Consider the following 8,116-nt stretch of genomic DNA (forward strand, 5'->3'; position numbering starts at 1 on the left):
ATATTATCTATAGCTGGTTTTGCATAATAGGGGCAGAGTTAAATGGTTGCAAGAGATCACATGGTCTGTGAAGCCTAAAATATTTACTGATCCTTTGCAGAAAAAGTTTGCCAAACTCTGGTTTAGATGAAAGAAAAGGTTTTATGATACTGCTTTTAACACTGGGATATGTGATCAATGGAGTTTATATGATTTCTCCTTTTGGAAAGCATTAAAGTTAGGCTAGGCTGTGGTTTAAAGAGGTCCTGTCTGTAGGGAGGGAAATGACTGGTCTCAACCTCCCAGGATTCCTGAGTCTGTCCCTTCCAGCCCTGGGAGGCTGTGGTTTTATCCTTGGCCTCCAGCCAGACACCTCCAGATGGCTGAAGGGAAAAGAAGGCAATTACCTGGCAGTATGCCAAAAATCCACCCCTCCCCCCTCCCCCCCCCCCCGACCCCGCATGCTCCTTTCACCTCCCAGTTTGGAGCCTGAAATTCCCGGCAGTTAAAAAAAGGGTTTCCTTCAGAAGAACACAATTATGGTAAGCTCTGGCCAGCTAGTCACTACATTTCACAGGGTGGGAAAACATCTGTGATTTGGGAAGAGGAAAGAAAACCCAATTCTTTTTTTTTTTTTTTTTTTGTTCTGTACGCTGGGCTCTCACTGTTGTGGCCTCTCCCGTTGCGGAGCACAGGTTCCAGCGGCCATGGCTCACGGGCCCAGCCGCTCCGTGGCATGTGGGATCTTCCCGGACCGGGGCACGAACCCGTGTCCCCTGCATCGGCAGGTGGACTCTCAACCACTGCCCCACCAGGGAAGCCCGAAAACCCAATTCTAAGAATTGACGAGAGATGGAGGAAAGCTCTAAGTAAGACCATGAGAAAGAAAAGCACATCTAGAACAAGAATGAATAACAAAATCTTAATATCTATTTATGCTTTCTTTCAAATTATTACAGATCATTTAAGATCAAATCAGATCATCTTCCTTAATTTACACTTAACTACAACCCTTAGGTCCCCAGTCTAGCATTTCATAAACATTAGGTTTCTCCCATTATATTAAACAGGTGGAAGCTGGAGTTATAATTCTGTGACCATAACTCTTGTGTTCTGTGATTCTAGTTCTTCTGCTATAAAATGGGGGTGAGGGACTTCCCTGGCAGTCCAGTGATGAAGGCTCTGCTTCCATTGCAGGGGGTGTGGGTTCAATCCCTCGCGTGCCCCACAGTGTGGCCAAAATATAAGTAAATAAAAAATAACAATAATAAAATGGGGATGAGACCTTAATACCTTAAAAACCATAGGGCGATTTCTCAGCCTAAAGTATAAAGACTAGTAACTGGGGACTAAGGGAGGGAATATGTGGAGAACTGATGAATCTCAAATAATTTGTTCATTCCTACTTTACACTCCCCACTTTGTTCTTTATTTGCAAAGCCTTGGTGATTACACTGGTGAGATCACAAAGCTAACAGAAAATATATAGCCCTCCTGCCCTCTGCAGGAAAAAATTAAACCAATAAACAACAAAACAAATAGCCGGTATCATAGCTTTAGATAAAACGTACATTGTGGTAGCTTTGGACTATGGCTTTGTTTATTTTATATTAAAAAAATAAAAATAATACATGTGAAAAATAACATAAGCACATGGTTTTCATAAAATGAAATGATACAGAAAGGAATGGAAAGCAAAAATCTGTCTCCCTATTCTCTGATCCCCAAATCTCCAACTGCTCTCTCCAAAGGTGGCAACTGTTAATAGTTTTCTTGTAGATGGGTCCAGTGGAAAAAAAGAAAAGAGTTACATATATATCCTTTCAAAGATTTTACACAAATGGTTTCACACTGTTCTGCACTTTGCTTTTTCCACTAAATAGGTACCTGGAGATTTTTCTGCATTTTAATGGTTGCAGTTTTTGGACATATGATTATTTACTGGCCCTTATTTATAGGTTATTGGGGTTGTTTCTGGTTTGTTTTACTATATGAACAATGCTATAATATATATCCTAGTACCTACATCTTAGTGATGTTTATGACTATATTTGTACATTAAACTAGCAATATCATTGCTTGATTAGCCCTTTTAATAGATGTTAGCAAATGCCCTCCAAAAAGCTTCTACCAGTTTATACTCTTACCTATAATGTATGTCTGTTTTCCGACAATCTGGTCAACACTGGGTATTATTATTATATAAGGGTAATTTGATAGGGTATAACTCCTCTTACGTTTATCGATCATTTGTATACTCTTTCTAGGATTACCTGTTATTTGTATTTATCTTTTTATTATTAATTTAACCTCTTTACATATTAAACCATTTCCTTGTCATATTTTGACTATTTTACACTATTTTTGCCATACAAGTTTTTATGTGGTCAATTTTATCAACCTTTTCCCATTTTCTGAATTTCCTATATTTTAGAAAGAACTCCTCCCTGCATAATTATAAATTTCTCTGTCTCTTTTAAGACCTAAACAGCTTAATTATTTATCTATTAAAGAGGTTCTGTTCTTTTGGCCTTGTTTAGTTTGGTTTTAGGGTTTTTTCTTTGCTATGTTGATTCTTAAAAGGTAAAAAAACAAATGAAAAAAAATATTTTGACTGCATGACAATCAGTTATTTTTGATTCGGCAATGAATTCAACTTTTTCGATTTGACAGTGAATTAAAACTATGTGGGCCAGCATTCTGTGGAGCAAATCAAATATCTTTACATCAGAATCTGAACCAAAAGCAGGCAGTTTACTATCCACGGGCTCAACAATCCCAATTTCCGTCCCACCTCTGAGAACATGGTTTTTAAAAGACCCTCAAACAAAAGGACCAACTTTAGAGCACAGGAAACTACATTCAGTCTCTTGTAATAACTTAAAATGGAAAAGAGGGCTTCCCTGGTGGCGCAGTGGTTGAGAGTCCGCCTGCTGATGCAGGGGACACAGGTTTGTGCCCTGTTCCGGGAAGATCCCACATGCCGCGGAGCGGCTGGGGCCGTGAGCCATGGCCGCTGAGCCTGTGCTCCGCAACGGGAGAGGCCACAGCAGTGAAAGGCCCGCGTACCGCAAAAAAAAAAAAAAAAAAAAAAAGGAAAAGAACCTGAAAAAGAACATAAAGAATACATATATAAATGTATCACTTTACTGTACACCTGAAACTAACACAACATTGTAATTGACTATAGTTCAATTTTTAAAAAAGGTTAAAGGATTCTCTGGTGGTCCAGTGTCTAAAAATCCGGGCTCCCAATGCAGAGGGCCCAGGTCCGATCCCTGGTCAGGGAACTAGATCCCACGTGCCACAACTAAGAGTTCGAATGCTGCAACGAAGATCCCACACTCCACAACAAAGATCCCGCATGCCGCAACTAAGACCTGGTGCAGCCAAATAAATAAATATTTTTTAAAATAATAATTACTTAAAATAAAATAAAAAGACTGACCTTATCTAAGATGGTGTTATTAAGGGTGCACTAGTTGCTGAAACAAACAAGAATATCTTAATAGGTTGAATCATATGAAATGATCATTTATATAGGTAGAAAAGTCAAATATTGGCAGTTTCATATGGTTCAAGCTAATATAATGGCCCAAGTGTAGCAAAAGTTTATTTCTTCCTCTATAAAATCCAAAATGGAAGTTCTAGATCAGTGGGTAGCTCTTCTCCAAGCCACTGGTGGTGATTCAGAGCCCCAGGTGTCTTTTACCTTGTAGCTTTTCTATCTTAACACTGGCTTCTAAGGTTACTGTGTTTGTCTGCATCAAGCCAACAGCAGGGTGATGGGGCACTGAGGAGTGCAGTGGGGGATTTTATGGACCAGGCCTCCAAGTGGTGTATATCACTACCATTCCATTGGCTAGAACTCAGTTACATGTCACATCTAACTGCAAGCAAAGCTGAGGAATATGGTCAAGCCGTGTGCCCAGAAAGGGATAGATGGTAAATGGCTTGCTAGCGGCTGCCACACAAGGTTCCCCAATCCCTCCCACTGACTTCTCCCCTGGCATACATAATTCTCGAGTCTTACTGTTTTTAACTAGAACAGATCTTGAGTAATAATACCTTAGATTTGTCCAGTTTACAAGGAATTTTTGCATAAATGATCTCACCTGAGTTTCCAAGAGCCCTAAGATAAACAGAGAACTATTATTTCCATTTTATAGATGCAGAAACTGAGGCTCTAAGAGGGCACAGGTTTACTTCTCCAGGGACATGAACTAGTAAGTGGTGAAACCAGCTCATACTAACAGGAAGGATACTTTATACAGTTTTGGCTTATGCAGCACTTTCATGTGGATTATTTTCATTGACCACTAGTGTAGGGATCTTCCCATTCTGACAGTCGGCTTGTGGCCTCTCCGTCATGCCCAGCTGGTTATTAGCATGTTGCTGGCCCAGCAGATTATAGGATATAAATAGATGCATTTGTTGTCTGACCAATTTTTTTTTCCCTGGAGTCGGGCACATTTAACATTCACTCTTGCTATGAAACCAAGGCCTTCTCTGCTTCTCGGCTCAGGTTAAGAAGGCAGGAGTTTTGAGGCCCCAAGAACTCACAAGATGGCTTCCCCACACTTCTATGACACAGCATGGCTCCAAGTGAGTATCAAATTGCCAAGGCTCAGGGCTTCCCAGTGGCCGAGAATCCGGCTGCCAATGCAGGGGACATGGGTTCAATCCCTGGTCCAGGAAGATCCCACATGCTGTGGAGCAACTAAGCCCATGTGCCACAACTACTGAGCCTGTGCTCTAGAGCCCGTGAGCCACAACTACTGAAGCCTGTGCGCCTAGAGCCCGTGCTCCGCAACAAGAGAAGCCACTGCAACGAGAAGCCCGCGAACTGCAACGAAGAGTAGCCCCCGCTCGCCACAACTAGAGAAAGCCCATGCGCAGCAACAAAGACCTAACGCAGCCAAAACAAAAACAAACAAAAAATCTAAATGCTGCTGTGATCAACAGATGGTAATAACTGCTATTAAAAAGAAAAAAAAATTGCCAAGCTTCAAAAGCTGTTGGAGAGCAGTTTTAGGATGAGGATACAGGGTACAACGGGATGCAGATGTACTAACTCTATTACCTGCCAAGGGGTAGGTCTCTGCTGCTGTTATTTCTGCTGTTCTCTGCTTCCTTCAGAAGAAGGGAGGGGGATGATTTCTCTTCCATAATTCAAATTCCACTTTGCAGCTTTTGTCTTCATCATTTCCATATTCTCATCTTCTATTGGGATCTCTACTAGCGCTTCCCTGAATTTCCCCTTCCTCAAAACAGATTTAAAAAAGACCTTCATCCCAGGAGGGTGTGAGGTTTGAAGTTCACTTTGTAACCTTCCTGAGGGCAGCTGCTGCTGAATCTTCTGTTCCCTTGAGTTCTCCTGGTCATCTAACAAGTGCCCATAGTGGGTTTCCCCAAATACTTGTTGATCAACAATGTTGTAACGATCTTAGAAGTTTTCAGAGATAAAGAACACAGAATTAAAGCAAAATAAATACATGCTATTGCTTTAAAAAAAATAAACCTTTTAATTATGATTATTTTCAAGCATACAGAAAAAAATACAATGAACATCCATATATCCACCACCACATATTTCAATAAGATTTGAATTATCTTCAGGCTATTAAGAAAATGTTTCGCTATTAAGAAAATGTTTCAACATAGAGTAGCTTGCACTTTTCAGAATCATAGAGCATTAGCATTAGAGGCATTCCTAATGATTGGAATGGCACTAAGTTCTTTAACCTCTCCGTGCATTTCACATATAAAGTGGGCATAATAGTATTTGTTAGAAAGGGCTGTTTGACTAAAAGTTAACAGCACCTGACACATAATAAGTGCTCAATAAATGTTAATTATCATTTTAGGCTTACTACTTCATATTTTCCAATAAATGATAGTAGACCATAATTAAGAAACACAGAGGTGCAGCGCCATGCTTACAACCGTGCAAGTTGTTCTGTGCACAAACCTGGGGTGGGAGTCACTGATCTGTATTTTCCGGCACCTAGTGGTATAGTGTGTTGAAGAAAAGTTATCTTTTTCTACTCAAATTCCCTCTTTGGAGAAGTAGCACAGGGTTGGGTGGGAGTGTATAATCTTGAATATGATTCAGTTCTGTACTGATAAACTGGAATCCTCTTGTACATCTTGACTACAGAATTTTAAAAAATAGAAAGGGAAAATTATCGAATTTAAAACCAATTAATTCAAGTTAGTATTTTAAAAAACTTAACTACCATGTGCAAAACTGTGTTAACAAGTAAGAGGCTGGGGTAGATGCTAATAAAAAGACAAGTGTGACAGTTCCTGAAACAGGAGCTTTCTCTTACCACTATTAGTTGGCATATAAATTACAGTATTTTGGAGGCAAACTGACACTATTTTACACTTGATCCCTTTGATGCAGAAATTTTACATCTAGAAATTTATCCTACAGGAACACAAGTACATGAAGATAAATGTACAAAAACATTCACTGCAGCTTTGCAGCAAAACAGCAAAAGAAACCAGCAAAAACAAAAACTCCTAATACTCGAAAGAAAAATACTAAATAGTAAACACTTTGATATGAAAAAATGGTGAGGCTGGTATGAACACTGATTTAGCATGTTAAATTGATAGTCAACCAAAGCTAAGACTGAGAAATATGCAGCCATTTGGCTGCACTGGGTCTTCGTTGCAGTGCACGGGCTTCTCTCTAGTTGTGGTATGCAGGCTTAGTTGCCTCATGGCATGTGGGAGCTTAGTTACCCAACCAGGGATCGAACCCAAGTCCCCTAGCATTGGAAGGTGGATTCTTAACCACTGGACCACCGGGGAAGTCCCCAGAGCCAAGTTTTAATTTGTTGCCTTAGAAAGGCAACAAATGGGTTGAAGAGAATTCAAGGACAGAGAACTGGAGAAAGTGTTCTGAGGCTGGAGTTCTGGAGAGAGGACAGAGCTCAGCCAAGGTCTTGATAAGTAAGCATACTGAGGACCCAGCAGACCCTGGAGAGATACAGTAGTTTAAACCAGAAAATATAAATTTGCATTTCTGAAGGGAAGGGGATGGAGGACAATCAGTAACTTTTTAAGCACGGATTATTTTATGTGGCCTTGTCACAGAAATTCTTCAAATTTGCTAATCAAAAGTAGCTACACACAATTCACTTGAGCTTCCCATTTCAGCCTAAGTTCCCAAGGCTTTTCAATAGGACAAGTGTTTTGTTTTAGCACAAAGAACCACAACCTACCTTTCGCTTAGTGTTTTTTTCTTTTTCTTTTGGACGCACGGAGAGGCTTGCAGGATCTTCATTCCCCGACCAGGGACTGAACGCAGCCTGGGCAGTGAAAGCGCTGAGTCCCAACCACTGGACTGCCAGGGAATTCCCTTGGTTAGTGTTTTAAATAGTTAGGACTTTAGCACTTAAGAAAGTGGATAGGTCTGTGATTCATCTAGGTTTCCTCCAGGCCTACAGGAGACCACTCAACGAGTAGAAGCTTGTTAATTAGTATTCTCAAGGTCTATCTTTTTTCAGATATAAAGCTTCTGGACTATACAGCCCCTAACACATCAACAGCCTCCTTTCATCAAAATTTGTTAAAAATAAGTCTGGGGCTTCCCTGGTGGCGCATTGGTTGAGAGTCCTCCTGCCGATGCAGGGGACATGGGTTCGTGCCCTGGTCCAGGAAGATCCCACATGCCACGGAGCGGCTAGGCCCGTGAGCCATGGCCGCTGAGCCCGCGCGTCCAGAGCCTGTGCTCTGCAACGGGAGAGGCCACAGCAGTGAGAGGCCCACGTACGGCCAAAAAAAAAAAGAAGTCTGTTATGTCCCAAATCAAGGATGTGTCTGGAGTAGGTGGTCCAAAATGACAATATTCTCCTGGAGGCAAAAAACCCAGTTTTATTATATAAAATTTTCTAGAGATGGCTACATGTACTTCATGTAGCATTTACTTCAATCAAAACATCTACGTCAGAAACGTATTTCCATCTCTGAAAATTTGTACTATTTCATTTTCTACAAACGATTGTTAGGAGGAAAGTTGACCATTGTCTCTGATTTGCAGATGAGGGATTAATGTCACGAGCTGTTGACTTGACTTGCCCAAGGTTACACGAAAAGCAGAGGTGGAACTCAAAAGCTTAGTCAT

The sequence above is a fragment of the Grampus griseus genome, assembly GCF_964374135.1.
Source record: "Grampus griseus genome assembly, chromosome: 7".
NCBI classification, from domain to species: Eukaryota; Metazoa; Chordata; class Mammalia; order Artiodactyla; family Delphinidae; genus Grampus; species Grampus griseus.